A 23197-nucleotide genomic window follows, 5' to 3' on the forward strand; every position below is an offset into this window, starting at 1 on the left:
CTTAGATTGCCTGGTGGTTGTCCCCATCCTGCTTTCGCGTATGCAGATGATATCTCTCTCATACTACCAGAGGAAGCTCACCTTGACCCTGTGCTGAAGGTTCTCGACGTTTTTTTTTAAATTTCTGGCGCAAAACTCAATCGGTCTAAGAGCGGTGCCCACCCTCTACATTAATGCACGACCTTCTCGCGTTGCTCCTCGTGGCGTACCCTCGTAGCCTAGTCAAAATGCTCGGTGTTGTCTTCGATGATAGTGGGGTATGTCGTGTAAACAGGCCTAAAGTACCTAAGCATGCCTCCGCTGTTGACTCCGCTACTGACCTCTTAGTACAGCAGCCGTCTGTGGTTCCTCGCCGCTGTATGTCTGCCCCGTGCGGTATTCAAGTCTCCATAACTCGGATTCCGTTTCCTGTGGTCTGGTTTAGTCCATTGGGGCAGGAGGTCATATCTGCATCTCACGTGGGATGGGCGTGCCGGTTATCACGGAGTGATATCAAGCACTTCAGATCCGTACTCTCTTTGGGGCGCTTCACTGTCCTGATCATCCAGCGTCCGCTTTGCTGCGCTATTTGCTCGGTCATGCCTTCCTGTGGTTCACCGATAAACTCACTCGGTCATGCCGTAAGTAGTATTGGAATAATACAACTTAACGAGCAACTTGATACCTTCCTCCTCTCTCACCCCCCTGTTACCCCAATTTTGCAATTTCCGCACCCACCCAATTTTTATTTTTTTTATTTTCGCATTTTCGCATACGCATAAATACACTTTCTAAACTCATTTAATAATTCAAGTCATTACTATACATATTCAATTCATTAATGTGTCAGTCCAGGTTCCGTAACAGCATCAGCACATGGGCGCCGCCATCTGCAAAGCGTCACACCAGGCAGGTCGGAAAGCATCACGTCAGGTGGCAGCACCGCTGTCATCATGGGGACTTCCGTGGAATGCAGAAAAAAACGAAACAAGAAAGTGCTAACGAGGGGAAAACACGCGCGAAAACAGGCGCACACAAGATTTTCACCATCGCGAACATGTGCGGGCACGCACCGACGAGAATAGCAACAAGGGAATTGCGAACATGTTTGGGCATGCACGGACAAGAATAACAACAACAAGGGGAAGACTTTCTGCTAATCGCAACAAGGTAAATCGCCAAAAATACACTACTCCAATACACGCTGACAAGTAATCGCAGTTAGTGGGTAGGTAAACGCGACAACAGAAGAAATATTAAAACGACAACTCACCGACATCCAAGCATATCTGTATGCACACACACCGCCCTCCATCTTCTTTACATGACTAAAGAGTTCACCATCACATCAACGGTCACGATACGAGCGACGCGCCAGATACGTCCGCAGCCGACGAGAGGCAAACAGAAAACTGAATCTGGCGCCTTCTTTGTGGAGCATACGTCACACGCACGCGCGCGCTCGCAGCGCCACCACGTCTGCCGTCGGACGTTTCGGTTTTAGTCTCGTCGCTCTCGTTTGGCAAAATCGCTTCGAAAACGGCACTCGAAATGGCCAAATGTCAATCTCATCAACTTCGGGGCTTCATATGATTTGATATAAAAGTGCTATTAAAGATGTTCTAAGCTGATTGTGCAATATGTATATGTGAAAGTGAGATCACAGTGTTTGAACCCCGTACCTTGGTCCCTTCTTGAACCCTGAGGGTAGCGTTAATTTGACAGAATCGCTTCCAAACCGGCATCCGAAATGACCGAATGGCGAATTTCATCAACTTCGGGGCTTAATATCAATTGATATAACAACAATATGAAAGATTTCCTGAGCTAATTTTGTAATATGTACTTGTGAAAGTAAGATCACAGGGTTTGAAACTCATAACTTTTTCCCCGGTTGCACCCTTAGAGGTTAGCGTCGGACAAAATCGTTTCAAAGCCAGCACTCGAAATGGTGAAATGGCCAATTTCACCAACTTCGGGGCTTAATATCATTTGATTTGATTGATTTTATCATTTGATATAAAGGTGCTAATAAAGAAGTTCTAGGATGTACAAGTTCTAGGCTGTAATATGTATATGTGAAAGTAAGATCACGTGGTTTGAACCCCGTAGCCTGAAAGGTCGCATATGACAAAACCACTTCCAAAACGGAACTTGAAATGGCCCAATGGCCAATTTTGTGAAGTAGTATAGTTTAACATAAGCGCGATATAAAATACAAAATCAATCGCTCAATCCAAAGTTGTCTGTTCTGTCAGTCCTGTGGAGTTCCGAACAGAATGGCCGTTTGCAATTCGAAGTCCTTCAGACCGGCCTTACAGTCTCACCGCATGCGTAGTACGATAATACAGTGACTTTACCTGGGGAAGTTGTTCTGCTTGTGTGAGAGACACAACAATGGCCTTAAATGCTTCCAGAACACAAAGAAAGACGTCAAGGACCAAGGAGACCTGTTGTGTCTGGCCGAGGTATGAGTTTACTTGGTGGCACTGGTGGCGGGATAGGCTTGTAACCATCGGCTGACTCTTCAGTAGACCACACACTTGAAGGCGGCGGAGGCATTTCTGCTAGCGGTAGACCTATGGGCTTTCGTGCTTGCCTCATTTAACCGGCCTTTTGTTGCTTTGTTTTGTTGGCTTCCTGGGCCGACTTCCAAGGGAACTGTGCCGACATATGTCTGAAAGCGTCTGAGGGAAAACCCAGGAAATACCCCTGATAACACAGCCTACAAAAAAAAAAGCGTACGCTCCCGGTTTCAGCAAATCTGGGGAACGAACGATGTCACAGAAGATGATGGTTGACTATGTGCGTGCTATGTGGTAAAGTTTGTCTTTAACGGTGCACCGCGATCAACATTCATTTCAGTTCTCAAAAGTAGAACGTCGTCTTTATTGCGTACCGCTAAGTGGCGTAAGAGGCGAACACTTTTATTGTTACGCTTCCACCACACCGGCAAAGTTGGATAACTAGCACTCATGATATGTAGATCATTTCTTAGATCTGTAGATCAGGTACAAAAAGCAATCTCCCTTTGGAGCGTTGTTATCTGAAAAGATAGAGCATGTAGACTCAGGGCCGCTCACGCAACAAGAGATTCTAGCAGCTGTCTCCTCAATGCCGAACGGAAAGTGTCCCGGCGTTGATGACCTCCCAGTTGAGTTCTACGAACATTTCTGGCGGGTAATTGGTAACTCCTTGACTCGGGTATTTAATCTATGCTTGTCCCGAGGAATGCTATGTTCTAGCATGCAGAGTGGAGTTGTTGTCCTCTTGTGCAAGGACCCGTCCAGAAAACGAGATCCGGATGCATACCGGCCTATCACTCTATTGGCATGCGACTACAAAATCTTAGCCAAGGCACTTCTTTTGCGTGTTTCGCCGCACTTAGAAAAGGTGCTACACCCGTGCCAGGCGTGTTCGGTCCCTGGCAGGTCGTCAGACCTCCACAGGATTGCGCTACGTGATGCCATCCATTGGATAATGTGTTCACGCACAGCAGCAGTGGTGGCTTCCTTCGATCAGTCGAAGGCATTCGATCGTGTGCGCCACATGTACTTATTTTCAACACTGAGGGCATATGGTTTCGCCGATGGTTGGGTGCGCTTCGTTGAGGTGCTATACAAAGGCGCAAAAAGTGTCGTTTCCGTAGCTGGTGGTCTATCGTCTTCGTTTGACGTTACGTGTGGTGTGCGACAAGGATGCCCTCTCTCCCCTGCCTTGTATGCCCTTGCCATCAACCCTCTCCTCGGGAGGCTGTGTTCTCTCTCAGTTATCCTAAGGCTACCTAATAGATGCCCACCGCCTGTGTTGCGTACGCTGATGATGTCTCCGTCATACTACCGCGCGAGAGTTCCCTAGAGCCAGTGTTGAAAGCGTTCGAAGACTACGGTACAGTTTCTGGGGCAAGATTGAATAGGTCCAAAAGTGTCGCTCTTTTTTTAAATGTTCAGCCAACCTGTGCAGCACCATTTCAAGTTCCTGTAAGACCTCAGGTTAAAATCCTGGGAGTTGTTTTTGACAGTGCAGGGGTCTGAGCTGTCAACTGGCCTCGAGTATTCAGCCGCTGTAGTGCTGTTCTGCGAGAACTTAAGTTTGTTGAATTGCCGATCACATTCCGGGCACGGCTGTTAGCAGCATGGTATTACAGTCGCTTGTGGTTTTTAGCGGCTGTTTCATCCCCGCCAGCGATAATACAAGCAGCTATCACACGACACGCGTTCCACTTCCTGTGGGGCGGATCCGTTGAATGGGTCTGTAGGTCTCAACTCCACGGAAGCCGTGATCTGGGTGGCTTGGGAGTACCGGCTGTGCCAGAAAGGTGCTTGGCGCTTCAATCGCGTATTCTCTTTGAGGCGCTCCGTGCATGAGAGCACCCGGCCTGCGCATCAGTGCAGTATTTCCTAGGATACGCCACCAGGTGGTTCCTCGAAAGTCCCGAGCTTCGCCCTAGAGCGGAAGTACTCCCTCCTTATTTGTGTGCTTGTGTTGCTGTCGTGCGGCGCTTGCGTGTCGAATGCCCAGATGAAGACATTTCCTTGTGGAGCGTCCGTGATTTCTACGCCGCCTACAGGGAAATGCGACCGGGTCCCGCAAGGCCAGCAGTGCCAACGAAATTCGCCTGGCGGCGTATCACTGCTGGCTGGCTTGATGCACGGCGCGCTAGTCTCTAGTGGAAGCTGGCCCATGGTGTCCTCCCACTGCGTGAACGTTTGCGCCGTTTTCGAATATGTCGTACGGACGGTTGTCCGTCTTGTGGCATGTCTGAGACAGCAGAACATTGTTTTTTGCGATGCCATATTCCACTTTTACTATGGAGTAGGGCGGCGCAAATATTTGGGCTCCCAGCAGTTGACTGGGCCACCGTAAGGTACCTGGAGCCGTTGCCGGTCGCACGCGCAGAGCGAAAGCAACTAGCATTGCTGACTTCGGAAATTAACTTCCAAATTTGGATTCGCCGATGCCGGCTGTCCTTTGGTGGCCCAGATGTTGGGAGCATGGCTATTTTTCAGGCAGTGAGAGCCGGGCTGCGTGCACATATCATCCGTGAGCAGTCATTACTTGGGTCTGTGGAGTGCTGTCGCCGCTGGCTTACAGCGACTCGGCTCTTTGATCATGATCAAGGTGAGTGGCATATCAAGTTCTAGTAAGCCCACTAGGACTGTACTGCTCCCCCGTAGCGACTCTTCCGGAGTTTCAGGATTGTTCGCAGGGTATGGCACGTACAAAAAGCAATCTCCCTTTGGAGCGTTGTTATCTGGTATGTAAGATAGAGTTTGTGTAAAAGAGGCTACCTCCATAGGTAGTTATCTTGCTTGATGACAATACACACACCTATCGGGACTACCTCCATAGGTAGCTCTCCTGCTTGATGACAATGCACACACTCTCCTTCAAGTCTTCTATTAAGCTTGTCTTCAGTGCCACGAATCACATATTCTGACAGTGGAGAAAGCTTCCACACGATGGTATCAGAGGAAAGTGAGCGACCAGAAAGCGAGGAAGTTGGGCCGTGGTATGGCTTTGAAAAGGAGAAGTGTATTTAAGAAGGCAAAAAAGGTGGCAGAAAGGCGATGGTTGATATTTGAGACAAAGATGTTAAAAAATATAACCTTGTCAGGCAGTTGAGTTTCCTCATTCCACTCTGCTCCAATTCGAATTCCTAACATTTAATGCAATAGGATTTAGAAGTAAACCGAAACAAAATGAAGCAATTCAACTGTCGAAATTTTTGGGAGTTAACTGTATCCTAATTCACGAGACGCATTGAAAGAAACAACAAGAAGTAAAGGAATTAGATAAAATATTTAACACAAAGTCGTACTGGAGTTATGGAACGCACAACTCAAAAGGGGTTGGAATTAGCTTCCTACAACCAACGAGAATAAGAATACTCAAATTCGAAAAAGACATCGGTGGGAGAGTAATTACAGGGACATAGCCCCTCGGAGGAGGAGTACTTAGAATCAAAGCAACGGTGTGGGCGAGTTGGTACATACTGACACAAGAAACGGCGCAGAGACAGGACGTGAGTAGACAAAGGAAGCTCTAACTAACAACTGCGGTTTATTGGGAAGGAATGGATATCAGTTAGTGGTTGACATACCTGATCTCGTGGGAAAGGAGGTTAATAGAAGGCATGCTCACACTGGTATCACCTCTATTATGAATTTGAACAGCTTCGAATATTTCCCTGGCCCTTCTATCTCGATATCGTCCTAACACGCATGTGTGCTCCAGGAGAGGACGGCATCCGCAATCACGGCACTGAGTGGCTAGGATGCTCTCACCGTGTGTGTAGTGAGTGACCTGGCGTGTTTCCGGAGTCTGTCATTCACGCATCGTCCTGTTTGGCCCACATATGTCTTGCCACCGGATAGGCTTATCTCATATACAACATGTCATCGGCACTGCACATAAGGTTTCTTCCCGCACTCCGATAGAGGTGGTCATTCCCGGTTGCGTATTTCGAAACCCTGACCGATACAGAAGAGCGGCGGCGGCGGCGGCAGAAAACCCCGAAAACCCGATGCGTTTGCTGTACGGACGCCGACGCCGACGGCGACTCTTTGTAAATTGTACGCATCGCCCACGGGGCAGGGCGGAGAGTGGTGAAATGTGCTGGAGAACAAGGTTTGGTTGGAACACGCACGTAATTTTGAAGTTCTTTACTATGTGTTTGGATTGCAAGCAAGGGTGGGTCAAATTTGACTACCCCTTGGACTGTAGATGAGACGGAACGTTACGAAGTTATAGTTAAAACCAGACAGATATTCGGAGAATGTGTTACGCCATATACAGCAAGAGGGCAACAACTGTTAATTTGAACGTTCGGAAACTGTCACACAAGGAACAGTATGTCCAGTCGCACTGTTAATGTCAATGTCGTTCTTTCCCTGTCTGATGTAGTATGTGCCTCGACCCACATTCGAAGCACATCAAAACAGTCTCTTGCGTCAAAACAGTTGTCATTTAGGAGCCTCCACTGATAATTCATATGCTGTTGGTAAACACGGTGCGTAGAATTGATCCACTGTACTGAACTGTCAATACGATGTGTCGTGCTATGTGTTGCTGTAGAGATGTGTAATGCTAAGGCTGAGACATACACTGAAGGCAGGAACACAAACAGGCTATCTGTATTTCAATGCAAAAGTGAAGACCATGTTGAACTTATATCTTCATACAGGTAATAAGTACTACAAATGTCAGCACACACTAGTAGACAGGTCCCAATAGTTATTATACTCTAGGAAATTTTTGTAAATTTTGTTATATTTTGCAACATCAACAACCGCAACAAACTTGCAGGCGAGTCAATCGAATGACAGATGTGGCCTGACTTGTGTCGAAGGAAAATGATATTGTGTCAAATAAAGAATAATGTAATGATTGGATATTTGTAATAAAGAGACAGAGATTGTAATCGAGCAGCATCGCTTTGACACTTGCATGGGTGAGACTGACTTTGAGAGCTAGCTGTCGCTGCATCGAGCTCTTCTTCTGAGTGGGCATAGAGGACCTACAGTCAGGAAACAAGTGCGTGTTGTTCACACTTGACACATGTATTTCAATCAAAACTGGCAAATTAATTCTGTATGTCTTAAGCTGGGTTGCACTAGTGCAGATTAGACCTCCGTAAACTTGAGAGTGCAGTGCCATGGACTGTGCAGGCAATGGCTCATTTGTATATGCTCGCTAATTGAATGAAAATTCTAACATTTAAATTTTACTAGTGACACTTTTGGAATGTCTGTTTTACGTATCGGAACCTTCAGTGAAAAATATTTAAAGAAAACTATGTTGGCAATTGGTGATTTTTTTCAAGTTATCAGTTGGTTACAGTTTACACACTTTTTTTACAGAGCAGTGTCCAAAGCTCTCTTACTCAGCTCATTTGACGTATCTATCGCATCTTCATTTGTCTGCAAACAGGGTGACAAAGGATAAGAGCGTTCACACAGGCCAACTTTCTGCACCAACTGCACATTCATGACCGACTCAAATTGGAGGGAATCTGTCACTGAACGAAACCTTCAGAAATTGGTTGTGCATTGGCAAGTCGGCGAGAGGAGCATTGTCACATGACTTATGCCCTCACTTCCAATGGTGATCCAATTTTATTTGCGTCATAGAGCCCTACTACTATTATTAGAGTGCAGCTGTAGCTCAAAAATAATAGTCCTTAAGAGGTCTCAGCCGCAGAAACATCCCAGTGGGCATTTCTTAAGAGAATGTGAAATAAGATGATGTGAGATTGTTTGTCTGCGGAGCAGCCTAGTTGGTACTTGTGTATACGCAGATGGCACCGCCTCGAAGTTGGTCTGTTGGTCTATGTGAACACTGCTTAAAGAACAGCCACAAGGCATGCTTTGGAATCCTTCTCTACCTGGCTTGTAAACAGCAATGGCTATGATGTCATTCCGCAGGTGAGACAGCACGTTTGCATCATGAGACGACACGAGTGCTGTGCACCAGTTCGGTAGAGAAGACGAATGAAAAGTGCAGTGTAACTTCCATGTGACCCTGACACACAACTGACAGCAGCCAAAGAGCACATTTGTACAATGCTTCACACAAGAAATATGTAAACAGAATCCAACTAATAACTCGAAAAACTCACTGAGTGTCAATGCAGTTCGTTCTCAGAATATTTTTTGCTGGAGGTACTGGCCCACTTGCATGAAACTTCTGCTAGGATGCTAACATTGAGGCATTTCCTTTGACACAGCTCTGGCAGTGCATTTCGCTTATAGGAAAGTTTATATCAGTACCATGTGACACAAGTACTAGCAAGGCTGTGCCAAAGGGAATTCCTCAAGGTTAGGACCCTAGCAGAAGTCTAGTAAAAGCAGGCCCAGGTACTTACCCAAAAGTGTCCAAAGTAAAATTCAAAAGTTGATATATATTTAATTAGTGAGCATATGCAAATAAGCCACTCACTGCACAACCCATCTTTAGCGATAAGAAAGCTCTCCAATAGCACCAGCTCACTATGAATTATTCAGACTGGGAACCTTCACGAAAGAAGTCCAAAAGAAATGGGACGTGGAGAACAAAAGGAGTAACAATTAAATGGGGTGTTTACACTTTGGCAGTTTATTCCATGTAGCAGCTGCAGTTTTTGAAATCTAATCTGCAATATTGTAAATTGTGGTAAGCAGACTTCTGGTAGGACTCACATGATGTGAGGCCATATTTAGGTATGTTTGGTATGAGAGGGGTAGTGATTCTATTAGTAAACATATTGATGACACATAACAGATCCTTCTCATTTAATAGACGCTACCTGCAGTAATCAAAATGCATGTAAATTCTGTAAAAATATGCCTTATGAAAGAATATCAGGTGCCCTGTCTAATCCTTATGTATGAAAAGGGGGGCCGTTCCCCCAAAGCCCTGAGATCAAGAGGAAAGTGTTCTCCTGCACCCACCTTCCAACGCCTGCATACATACAAACATACATTATATCAATGTAAACAAAGGGGTTGTGTTGATAGACCTGGTGGTTATGATGTTTTCATTGTCATTACGCATACTTGATCAAAAGTTGACTGCATTGAAACGACAGAATGTTGTTAAAAACCTTACACCACTTGTTTTTCTTTGGTTTGTCTTTCCCTTTTTTTTCTTTCCTGGGAATAGGAAGCCGCCATAGCAGAGGCTAACCTTTCCCTACTACTTTTTAATATAATAGACATATCCCCCCCCCCGCCACACACACACCACTATCCCTTGCTTTTACGAAAAGTGTGCTTTGCAGCGATGAGACCTGCGCTGGGTATCTGCAACCACGTATAAGAATATGCAGTATAATAATAATACATAATAACAGTATATAATTAGTTATATTATTAATATTAGTTTAACAATAATAGTATATAATAATAAACAACAAATATAACAAAGCATGTGTGGGCTTCATCATTTCACTCAACTAAATGGTTGCTGTGGCTGCAAGACATGAGCTTTATTAAACACAATTGTGTTACAACATTGTGTTTCTTCATCTGTCTTTCAGATAGTATAGCAAAGACAAGTGCTATCTGGTCTTAGAAGCAGGAAGAATGACAGTAACAAACAAACAATAATGCCTTTTTATGTATTTGTCCGTTCTATGTGCTCCAGCCTCAGAACATCAGTTCTCTCATGTTCAACAGTTGCCGCTTGCGTCTATCCCGTCGTATGAATGTGTGTATGAGTGAGCAAAAATGTAAGAGTGAAAGGAGGATGAGTGAGAGAGAGTGGCTGGTTTGTCCCTTCAGATGTCGCACCCTTGGAAGTCGCTGGGGAGGTCTGTTAGCTTAGCTCAATTGGTAGAGCCCTGGACAGGTAATCCAGAAGATGTGGGTTCGAGTCCTACAGCTGGCTAGCCTTTTCAGTGACTGCCATCTTTCATCAATAATGTGATTGCATGACAATAACTTGACCTACAATCACTGATAGATCAGCATAAATCCAGGCAAGCTGGTGGACAAACTGCATGGTAAACAACCCTGAGCAATGGGCAAATGTTGAAGACAACACGAAAAGACTGCATCCTGTCATGTTGGTTTCAGAGTACGTCCATTGATGAGGCCTGTTTACCACAAAGCATGACCTACAAGATTTGCAGAACAGTCTGCGTAAACTTCTAAAATACATTTTTTGCGGGTTTCAAAAGATGGTGCAGTAAAAAGCAATTGTCAAAGTTCATAAAGCATCACATTGCTCTGTCCTGAGGGCATAAATAAACAAATTACAAGGAACCAGCATAACGAAGCAAATCGAACGGACTGGCCCTGCATGCAACTTTTTCATATGGGCATAATTGCAAGACGTTGTGTAGAATACCAAATTACAGTAGACTCCTTAATTCAAACCCCCAGGTCATTACATATTTTTGTTCAAATTGTCATAAATTACTCCAAATATATGTTGCAGCTCACATTTTTTTTGCCTTTCCTCTGAAGAAGTGCTGTTATGAGTGGGGACACAAAAAAGCAGGCATAAGTTAACGAATTGCAACAACTCAGGGAAAAGAGGCGCTGACGCCAGGAATCGAACCTGGGTCTTCTGATTTCCGGTCAGATATGCTAACCATTACGCCACACCAGCACGCCGTTTCTCTTGAGCCATTGAGTGCCTCAATTGAGTGATTGAGTGATTTCTGGGCGTTGAGCCTTACATGGTTGTGTCGTCCCTAAGTGTGGTCTGCCTCGGCCAAATGTCGTTGTTTACGTCGTTAATAAGTTAACAACTGCAGAGATATTCAAAAGAAGCATGTCGATGGTTAATAGCTTAACATGTCAGTCCTCAAAACTAAATGTCTGATGTCAGCTAAAGCCCAAGCAGTAAGGGTGCCTTCCTTAGGAGACAGGCATCTGTAGGTGAGCATTATGTTCAAAGGAGGGTGTCTCAAGAGATGGCGTCAGCAACATGCGGAAGCCATCTTCTGCCCATAGGAGGGTTTCACAAGGGAATGAAAAATGTTGATTAGGCAAAAATGCCGTTCAGTTAATAAGCTTTTCAATACACTGAAAACTGTGGGCTAAACATGGAGGTGACATGAAGTTTGTGTGAAGTATGCAAAAGTATGAATTATCGTAGCTCGAAGTAATGAGAGAACACCTACATTAAAATGTAGCAGGTACCAGACAAGGTTTTGTCGGTTGTTTGACGTCTATCTTATTAACTGCCGTGAACTTGCCTGGGCTATGCTTGTATGGCATTAGCACCAGACATCATAAAGCGCAATATATTTCCTCTTTCTTGTGCAACGATGGCCCGCTTAAAGACATGTCCTGAAGCTCACTAACACAACTGTTACCTGATAGCCATAGTACTGTACATGTTCATTGCATTGCCCTTGGTGGTTTGTTTTTCTTTTTGTTTGCCTTTCTTCGCTGGGAATAGCAACCCACCATGGCGCAAGCTAACCTTTCCCTCCTATTTCTTTACATATTACATAATAAAGATATTCCCCCCCTCATACGACTAACCAATAGATGTCTGTGTTGTTGAGGCTGTGTGTTCTTCGAGTTTCCCCTGCAATCTGAACGTTATAGCAGTGAGTGGGATCAGAATTCATCGAAACCATGCTCTTAAGCACAGAAAAATCAATACTTTTCAAAAAAAATCTCATCGAGTTAAAGCTTTCTGACAGGTGTTCACACAGCCTATAGGAAAACCAAAAAGTTGTAACTCTAGTGATATGGTGCTACCATAATTGATATGTTGTTTGTGCACAGCAAACTGAAATATTAAAAGGCCATTATTAGCAGGAAAACATGGGGAATACAGTTGTAATGTTTTTGTATTACACGGAATTAGGGACTTCACTGTTGCCGTCTAACTGCAACGACATTCATGAAGCCCAAGCAAGTAATTTATCCTGCAAGTGGGGGTTTCGTGGAAACGACATTGCTGTGTGACATTGCAAGTATTACTCTAGTGACATGAATAAATAATCTCTTTTGTTTGCTTGTAATGAAAAAAGATGAGAAATTGAACATATCTCCCAACTTGTTCTGCTGCTCCTAACATAATTTCTCACCCCACCCCCAACCCACACACACACACTCCCTACAAACTCTGCTCATGTGCTCTGCTCGCAAGTTCGGTATTCACTATGCACATGTTCGCTGTTCAGAAGTCCACTAGCCATATGTTCACTAGCAGTCAACTATTCACAATTATTCCAGAATCATGCACAGAGAATCCTAAGGTTGTATCCATCCCACAGCTCTGAACACAATTGCCGCCAAGGCAGCATCCCTAGTGTTCGGTGCCCAAAGTCCCAACACCTTCACTATATTGAAGACACTGCTGTCTAGTCGAGCCCTTTTTGTTTCATAACCTGGCAGTGCATGTTACTGTTTTACAGAGCTGCAGTGCCTTTGCATTTGTGAGCAACACGTTGTACTTAAAGCTCAATTTATGTGCATACATACATACATCATGTGATGGTGTGGGTATGATCAAGATTGGGTCAAGTGGGTGCAAACACTGGCACTGATTTTTTTTAGTTAACCCACTCCCTTGCCTTGATCAGTAAACATGTGAACCTAGACACCTTCCCATCTTGATAAGTTAACAAGTTTCTAAGTTTGCTATATACCCCCTTGTAGAAACCATTGCATGACAGCTTTCCTAAATAATAAAAACAAGAGAAATGTGTCATGTGTTAGTTGCCAAAACAGAGGGCTCCCAGTAATACCCAACCAGCAGTGGCCCCAGCCAAAAATGAAAAGCAAGTTGTAGTCTCATGACCATGTCAAATACATCTTGTTACTATTACTAACCAAAGTAATTTAGACATGTTTTTCTGGAGCTAAATTTCTAGTTATGACAGGTAATGGTCAATGGTTGTCTCCAATGAACAATTCCGTGGTGAATCTGGTATGTGAATGTGGTATGAGTAGGGTTCTTAGTTTTCGGGTTAAACCCGATTTTTCACAATAGTCCCCCCCCCCCTCCCGAACAAGTTTTAAAAGGTTCGGGTAAAACTCGATATCTACCCGAAATGCTCGGGTTCCTTCATCTTGTTGTTCTCGGTAAACCGTCCGAAAAGTGAATCATAACATCAGCAAAGACAGCTATTTGTGACAACCTATTTGTCCTCCTTCTATAATCCCCTCCTGCAGGAGTGAAAGACGAGTTTTTGTGGGGCTCAAGCAAGTGTTTTAATACGACAGTCAGTCACTGCCCCAGTTACGAGCGGAATATAAAGATTCTTGTTTCTCGTCCACGTGTAAAGCAGTGGCTTGTTTCATATGGCTTTCGTTTCACCCAAAAATTCCCCGATGACATATCAAATAGAGATCGTAACGCCCGATTTCTCCCCGAATTGTCGTGTGTTAATAGCGCCCGATTTTTACCCCGAATTTGAAAAATCATAAAACCCGAAAACGAAGAACCCTATGCATGAGGTATTGCATAAACAGGTGACGGGTGAAACTGATGATCTTTCGTCCTGAGGTGATAACCACTATTGTCTCTTTGTCCATTACCATCACAGTCATGAGAGTTGACCATGAGACACAGAGACTATCATAGCCATGGGATACAGAGTGAAAAATAAAATCAGATAACATAATTTACACCACAAATGGCGATTTCAATGTTGCTCATGGAACGTGCAATGTGGGCATTTGCTAAGTCACAACGGTACAAAAGTAATGTCTTGCTGAGCTGCGTAGTAATGAACTAATCTAAAACAAGTAACGTAACTAATACTTGCGTTCAGTTCGTGCAGTTCAAACGAGAAAACAAACATTTCAGGAATAAATGTGTTACAAAATTGGTCAACGATGAAAGATGAAAGTCGCTGAAAAGGTTAGCCAGCTGTAGGGATCGAACCCACATCTTTTGGATTGCCGGTCCAGGTCTCTACCAATTGAGCTAAGCTAACACGCCTCTCCGGCGACTTTCGGGGTGCGTCATCTGAAGGGACGACAAACCAGCCACTCACTCACCCTCCTTTCTCTCTTACATTTTTGCTCACTCATACACACATTCATACGACGGAAATCGACGCAAGCGGCACCTGTTGAACAAGAGATAAACTGATGTTCTGAGGCTGGAACAACATAGAAGGGACAGATACAAACAAAGCCTCAAATTGCCTAAGAAATCAACGATGAAAGTCGCTGAAAAGGTTAGCCAGCTGTAGGGATCGAACCCACATCTTCTGGATTGCCGGTCCAGGGCTCTACCAATTGAGCTAAGCTAACACGCCTCTCCGGCGAGGCCCGCCGGAGAGGCGTGTTAGCTTAGCTCAATTGGATTGGAAATGTAAGAGAGAAAGGAGGGTGAGTGAGAGTGAGTGGCTGGTTTGTCGTCCCTTCAGATGACGCACCCCGAAAGTCGCCGGAGAGGCGTGTTAGCTTAGCTCAATTGGTAGAGCCCTGTACCGGCAATCCAGAAGATGTGGGTTCGATCCCTACAGCTGGCTAACCTTTTCAGCGACTTTCATCTTTCATCGTTGATTTCTTAGGCAATTTGAGGCTTTGTTTGTATCTGTCCCTTCTATGTTGTTCCAGCCTCAGAACATCAGTTTATCTCTTGTTCAAAATTGGTCAGTTCTGGTTGGGTGATATTAAGTGAGACACAAGTAGCTATACCTAAATGTTCCAACTCGAAGCATCCCTTCTCTCTGCAGAAAACAATGTGAATGCCATTCCTCATCATAAAATGACCAATGCAGTGATGCTGACTTCATTATTGTTTTTGCTTTTACTGGTAGCTCGTATAGAAGTATGCTTTTCATTCATTTTAGTCTTGCTATTTTGGTGCGCTTACTATCTTTAGGTATGCATGTGTCCATTATGCATAATGTTTTCTCAAGTTCAGGCCATAGTTCCTTGTTAGCAGTCAGAAACACTGAATAAAAGACAAAATATAGCAATATAAAAACCTGTGTACATTCTTTGTCATACTGTGTACATTTATCCACAACATTTAGTAATGAGAAGCAAGTGTAATCGACTTTTTGCCAACATGTAACCACAAAAGTAAGCTGTATCAACACTGTGGTCATAAAAGCTTATAAATATTGGTCAGAAATATATATGAAGTGCACTGAAATGCACCATAAATACACCCTGATTACGTGTTATACCCGATTCCACCCCAGAGCCTGAAGAGTTCCTGTTAAACCAAGTATCGCCCTGAATTCAATCACGTTTCAATCATGAACTAAACTGGGTGCACATTATTTGGATTTGACGCTCAAGACCACTACATGCAACTTTCTCTTCGAGAGAAAAAAAGACAAAAGGAATATAACCTGAAAACGTCAGAACTCTAGTCACTATTAGTGACTCTAGTCGGAACTACACACACAGTCTTTGCGCACGCACTACGCACAGACTTCACTACGGCACCTTTGCTTTTGCAGATTCACTTCAAACTTCTCTACACGCCACAAGGACCCATTTTCAGTTTCTGTTCCACTTTCACATTCGAACATTTTAAACTTCCATGCCGTGTATTAATGGCAACGACTACCCAAAGAGAAGCACAACATTGCTCTCATACACTGAAAACACCGGCTCTCAGCGGACTCACGCTTTCAAACACAAGGAGCATAAATGTTCGAAGAACTTGCGCATTACTTAACGCGTAATCTCAAGGCACGTCAACCAGCAAGCCAAATCTATCTGCTTCTTTTCGCTCAACCCATCTGTCCCAACCCAACACCACAAAACGTAACACCGCCTACAGCCGCCATTATGTCAGCAGCAGCGTCTTGCGCCAACGCGACGCATCGGGTTTTCAGGGTTTTCTGCCGCCGCCGCCGCCGCTCTTCTGTATCGGTCAGGGTTTCGAAATACGCTTCCCGGTTTACTCGCAAGCACAGTCCCCCAAGCCTATTGGGCGCTGTAAACACCACACGGACACCAACAGGTCCAGCCGCTTTTCTGATATTATGTGAAACCCCATGCACATACGGAATGGTAGCAACCCTGGGCCGTCGATCATCAGTAGCCGCTTCACTTCGCGTGTTCCTTCCTCTCAGGAGGGCCTGTGTAAGGCTGCTGATTAACTGCTCAGGGTACCCTGCAGCTACAAGTCTTCGAAAATGCGGATGGAGGCTGGACTGCGCTTTGTTGGTGAAAGACCTCTTAAGAGCATTGCCCATAGCTGCCAACGCAATGCCCCGCTTAACCAACTTAGAGTGCGCCGATGAAAAGGGGAGAAGAGAAGAAGAGGGGCGCATATGCCCAACACAGGTGACGCGGTCTCACAAATATCTCCATGTCGAGGAAGCAAGCCTGTCCCTGACCGGCAATTCCTTTGTTAAGGAGAACACTGATATAATGTCACTGAAGGCACTGCTGATGGTGTCGGCTTTCTCACTAACACGATAGGCAGGTCGCTCGAAGATGATCAAGTAGTCGTCCACATAACGAAGCACTTTTGTGACCCCAAGGTCGCGAATCCCAACTCGCCCACACCGTTGCTTTGACTCAGTTAATTTCTTCTACATGGGCTCCTCTCTTGCTCTAGACTACTCATCGCTACCACGTGCAAAGCCAGGATGTTATCCTTCTGCATCAGGTATGCTCACCCTCCGCCAGACATCGCTGCCTTGGTGGGATTTTTACCGCCTGCACGCTCTCATGGAATGAGGATCTGTCGTATTCTTCATTCTGAAGCGTGCCGTCAGACCCGTTTGATGAATCATTTTCTCCTGGTGGCTTGCGCTCGTGTTTATACTCCTGGTATGCATTTCCGTCGTTACCACCAAGAACTTTGCGTAGTCCCCCTTTCTTTTCTTTCTTGCTTTCTTTTTGAAAGTTATTTGGAAGATGGCCCTTCGGAACCTACCAAAAAAAAAAAAGAAGAGTATGACTTCATCTAAGGGTCAGGACGTGACCCTTTGTGTGGACGTTGATCTCCCGAAGGACTGCGAAGAACTGTTAAGTCTGGACCCTAAGTTCTGTGCCCCCATCGCCACGGACAAGACTGAACTTGGGTTGTGAAGGAGGAGGCCCAGGACGCGGATCGTTGCATAGCTGCGGCAGTAGATTCCCTGCCGGCCGCAGGTGTGAAGAGGACAAGGGTCAACATCGGCAGCGTCGTGGCCACTCTCCGGGAACAGGGACTCAGGCGTTGCAGACAGACAAAGAATGAGGGTTTACTGTTCTTCCTTCAGAAACGTACAGGTGCAAGGCCAGGCAGGCGCTAGAGGAAAACTTCATCAATGTGAATACTGTCCCTCAGGTTGCGAAAAAAGGCTGTGAACAAGCGAACCTCATGGGACTTGCGGCAGCCATCAAGAAGGCGGAGGCTTTGAGCCTGAACGTGCTTTTTTACGATCGCAACACACAAAGAGGGCTACCCTTCCGCGGCATTGTCTCAGAACGCCATACCCCTTATGAAAAAACTTTTCTCGGTTCTATATAAATAGTATAGAGAATTGTAGGTATACGGATGGAGCTATATACAAAATCTATATTGCTCTTATTTGGCAATATATTCCCTTTGAATAATTGGCGGCATGTTGTGATCCGTAGTAGATAGAGAATACTAGATGCATATTGTATACAGTGTAACTAGAAATGCTCACCGAACTATTCTTGTAGCCCTCAACGTATATCCAAGTTGTACATGAAGCATATTTGTTTCTAAAATGTAGCCTGTTGAGTACGTATGGATAACATTTGTATACAGAAACCGATATTCATACCACATAGAGTGTGACTAGAAATTCGTTATGTATTATTATTTTTTGTTAAGCCTTTTACGTACCGTTTATTTAATCCCGATATACTTTATTATTGTTGCCATCTAGTATAGAGCGTTTATTTATTCACGATATATTTTACACAGGTGTCCAGTAAGTGGCCCGTAGCAACACGAGGCCGGACATTTCGACGTAAACCCTCAACTCAATACAACTCAAAAGCAAACCCTTCTCCAGATGCTCAACGATTTCAGTGACTGTTTCGCTGCATCGTCGGAAGTAAGACAAACGCCCATTGCGAAGCACCGCATCATCGTCGACGAAAAGGCCCGTCCAATTCACCGCATGCCGTACCGGGTCTCCTGCAAAGAGCGAGAAACGATCCGAACGCAAGTAGAAGAGATGCTAAGAGATGATATTATCCAGCCGTCGACCAGTCCGTAGGCATCGCCGGTGGTACTAGTGAAGAAGAAGGACGGAACACTTAAAGTGCTGCGTCGACTACCGGAAACTCAATGAGATAACAAAGAATTACGTCTACCCGTTACCGCGCATCGACGACACGCTCGATCGCCTTCATTACAGGAGTATGACATAACCGTCACTTACAAGTCAAGAAGAAAACACAACGACGCCGACTGCCTGTCCCGAGCACCACTCCAGCGACAGGACAACAGTCTCGAGGACGACGACGCCTTCCTCGGTCTAATGAGCGCGACTACCATGTGTATCATGCAGTACAACGACCCCGAATTGAAGGCCCTCGTCGACTATCTGCAGGGCCGCGCCGACAATGTTCCTTCCATCTTCAGAAGATCACTCCCATGTTTTTCCCTACCTAACGGTATCCTCTACAAAGCAAACCACAAGGCGCTACGTGGCTTCTTCAATCTTGCCACGACGAACCGTCATCAGGTCATTTGGGATACAGCCGGACACTGGCCCGTATAAGGGAAAAGTACTACTGGCCAAAACTGACCAAGACAGTCCACCACTACGTAAGGACGTGCCTGGAATGCGAACGACGAAAAACGCCGCCGGTACGACCTTCTGGGTATCTTCAGCCAATCGCACCGCCGTCGGCGCCGTTCGAGCAGATTGGGATGGATCTACTCGGGCCCTTCCCACGTTCGTCTTCCGGAAATCGTTGGATAATCGTCGCCACCGACTACCTGACACGCTATGCCGAGATTACGGCACTTCCACAGGGCACAGCAACAGAAGTTGCTGGCGAAGTGGCGAAGTTCTTCATCGAGAACATCGTACTACGTCACGAAGCTCCGACGGCCTTAATCACCGATAGCCGAACGGCATTTACAAGCAGGCTAACACAAGAAATCCTTCGACTCAGCCACACCGTCCACCGGAGGACAGCGGCGTACCATCCGCAGACGAACGGGCTCACAGAACGTCTATACAAAACCCTTGCCGACATGATTTCAATGTATGTCGACGTCGAGCACAAGACATGGGACGAAATACTGCCGTACGTCACGTTCGCCTATAACACGGCTGTCCAGGAAACAACGGGCTTCACACCGTTCCGCCTTGCACACTGCCATGACGCATCGATTATGCTGGACGCGGTGCTGCCCCACGAACCCAGTGATGAGGAAAACAACGCTCTGGATTTCACACAGCGAGCAGAAGAAGAACGCCAGCCGGCCAGACTACGCATTGGTCAACAGCAACGCGTCGATGAAAGAAGATACAATTTGCGCCGACGAGAGGTACGCTTCAGTCCAGGCGACTTGGTATGGGTTTGGACGCCGATTCGACGACGAGGCCTTAGCGAGAAGCTACTCAAGCGCAACTTCGGTCCCTACAAAGTACTTCGACGCATTGGAGACCCGGATTACGAAGTGATACCCGAGGGTAGCGCTCCCTCTCGACGACCCCCGAGGACTGAAATAGTTCACGTCGTTCGACTCAAGCCGTACTACAGCAGGTAGCGCTGTAGAATGGTCGGAAGAAGACAACATGACGAAGAAAAAAAGATGGCATCACATCTACGGAGGGGGCAATGCCACGAATAATCTTCGAGAAACTTCCAGGGCAGGGACGAAGCGGTACATCTCATCCCGGCGCGTGATGAAGATGAAGCAAGAAGATTCCAGACACATCGCCTGCTCTCTGGCAAACGCACGTGCTGTTTCTAGACTTTCGGCGCGACGCTTAAATGCTTGTGCGCTCCAGGCTGGAGCATTCATTCTTTGGACTCAGTTGTGTTCAGAGAGCTATCACTCTTGTGCTTTTGATAAGAAGTAGTTTAATAAACTGTTTGCTGTTTATTCGACGACTCGCCGGCCCATTTCGCTTCGTGACAATATGAAGATTACTTCTCAGCTTTTCAAAGCGGTCTCGTGACATTTCAGCTGCCGTGAACAGCTCGATATTCATTGAGGGTCTCCAATATAAACGAAGCCTTGGATAACGCAGGATGCGCATTGCTAGGTGTACGGACACTAGCTTCGTTCGTGTGGACACACTTGCCGTCTTGCAGAACAGAGTACCTGTTTGTTTTTTCAGCTAGCTCGAGGAATACACGCTTTGGGACATATCGCTGATAGTATTCGTACGGGGTAGGAATTTGATAAAGATCAGGCATATTCTCATCAACGGGACGACAAAACGCAGCTGATGGTTTCTTGAACTTTCTCCTGCACCACTGTGTCCCTGATGTTCCACAATCGGCTGACGTTTCATTGCCGTCAGACTCCTCAGACGTTGGAGCCCCGTCCTCGCCATCATCTGATGCAACTTCTGCTTGCCATTCCGATAATATATCGGTACTATCATCCTCGTTTTCACCTACATCTGACATATCTCCATTTGCTAGCTCGTCAAACAGTGTGTCGGAGTCGACACACCGTAACCTTGACAAGCTCCTATTTTATGAGTAGAACCTCCTATACATGGAGTGCTGATGTCTGAAACGAAAAAAAAAAGTTCCAGACGAATAAGTATGTGAATGGACTGTAGCCGCTTGAACTCAACACGAGGAAAGTCAACCCCTTAACCCTGGTGCGCTCGGTCGAGCACACATGGAAAAACTCTTGCTAGGCGCAATGTGCGGACTGTAGCACGAAAATTATTGTGAAATTGGACACATATGCACCTCCGAGACAACACAAAATTGCGATCTCTCCACGTGAATAAGTTAATAGAGAAAAAAATGATACTATGAACATACCTTGCACGTCGTTAGTTTTTGCTGCCGCCATAGTTCTTGGTCTTTCAAATGTCGGAGAAAGCACGGGTACGCGGCTAGTGATGGCAGTGTTGCTGGTGATGCTTGATAAATAGTTTCCGTTCTGTTTCCGTTGTTCCCGTCGAAAATTAGGAATATATTCAGTCGTCCCTGAATGTGTACTCATTTGAGTACATCGGGGCCGAAAGGGCTAGGAGCATGCTATGTGCTGACAGTCATTTTTAAGGGTGATGATTTAAGGTCATGATAAACATTTATTTGATTCCTCAAAAGTGGAACGTCGTCTTCACTGCGTACCGCTAAGTGGCGTGAGAGGCGGACACTTTTATTGTTAACCTTCCACCACACCGGCAAATTTGGATAACTTGCACGGATGGTATGTGGCAGTGGACAGACTGGAACACAGCTTTCGCGGCAGTCGTCGCGCTAACAATTAAACTTACTCTTCTACCGCCTGTTCCGGGAAGATCTTTTCCTGATCTTCCGGAATCTCCCTTGATAACGCGGTCCGCCCCTGGGTGGGCCGTGTCTTTGAACGCGCGGCCGATAACAAGGTCGTCGGGGCAGTACCGCTTGCGGTGCTGTTCCGGGGAGGTATTTTCCTGATCTTCCGGAGAAGGGCCCCTTGATAACGCGGTCCCCCCCCCCCCCCCCCGGGTGGGCCGTTTATTTGAACACGCGGGCGATAACAAGGTCGTCGGGGCAGTACCACTTGCGGTGCTGTTCCGGGAAGATCTTTTCTTGATCTTCCGGAGTTTCAGGATTGTTCGCAGGGTATGGCACGTACAAAAAGCGATCTCCCTTTGGAGCGTTGTTATCTGGTATGTAAGATAGAGTTTGTGTAAAAGAGGCTACCTCAATAGGTAGTTATCTTGCTTGATGACAATCCACACTCTCGTCGATTATAAATCTGTGGGGCCGTGTGTTTGAACGCGCGGCCAACAACAAGGTTGTCAGGGAAGTACCGCTTGCGGTGCTTTTCCGTTAAGATCTTTTCTTAGATGTCGTCAATGAATAGTTGTCTTGCTTGATGACAATACATCTCGTCAATCAGTACTCTGCGGCTTGATGACAATACAGACAATCAGTGCGCCGTGGAGGGAGGCGAAGGGGAGCCGGTGCTTCATATATTGGAGGATCAGTAAATTAAGGATATAGGGAGTGTTAGGCTAAAACGATAAGGAAGATGGGCTCACCAATTTTGTGACTCATCTGACCAGTCAACAACACAAGAAGGGCATCACTGTGGAACGTGATAACGCTGTTCGGCCCCAGGTGGGCCGTGTCTTTCAATGCACGGCTGATAAGAAGGTCGTCGGGCAGTATCGCTTACGGTGCTGTTCCGGACACGGACACTGACGGATGAACAAGAAATTGACAACCGTAGAGGTCATGCAAAGAGCGCATTGGTGTACTGCTAAAGAAACATGTAAACCGAAATCAATTAATCACTTGGAAAAATTACGAAATGCCGACCCCTTTTTCCTTTTTTTGAATAGTTTTCGCTAAAGGTCCCGGTGCGAAAAATGGAATGAAAAGAAATTAGAAAAGGGGGAGAAAAGGGGAAATAAAAGAAAAGGCAAAGGAGAAAAGAAAGAGGAAGGAAAGAAAATGAAAAGAAGAGGAGAAAAAATGAGAAAAGGGAAAGAAAAGAAAAGGAATAGAAGAAAAGAAAAGGGGAAGACAAGGAAGCAAAGAAACGAAGAAGCCAAGACAAAGAAGATCAGAAAAGGAAAGGACGAACACAAAACTAAAACTGAAAATGACGCTTTTTTCACATATGCGCGTCGCGTCCTCGCAGCTCTTCGGCGAAGCACGCTCTACGCACGTCCGAACAA

The 23197-nt window shown here is 45.7% G+C and overlaps 1 non-coding gene across 1 annotated transcript; it reads right to left on the reverse strand.

Moving 5' to 3' along the window:
- Positions 1 to 11001: 11001 nt before the first annotated feature.
- Positions 11002 to 11073, reverse strand: Trnas-gga (transfer RNA serine (anticodon GGA)). Its single transcript has one exon. It is a non-coding gene; the product is annotated as a tRNA-Ser (tRNA).
- Positions 11074 to 23197: the final 12124 nt, after the last annotated feature.

Source organism: Ornithodoros turicata, chromosome 7, assembly GCF_037126465.1.
Source record: "Ornithodoros turicata isolate Travis chromosome 7, ASM3712646v1, whole genome shotgun sequence".
In the NCBI taxonomy this organism is placed as follows: domain Eukaryota; kingdom Metazoa; phylum Arthropoda; class Arachnida; order Ixodida; family Argasidae; genus Ornithodoros; species Ornithodoros turicata.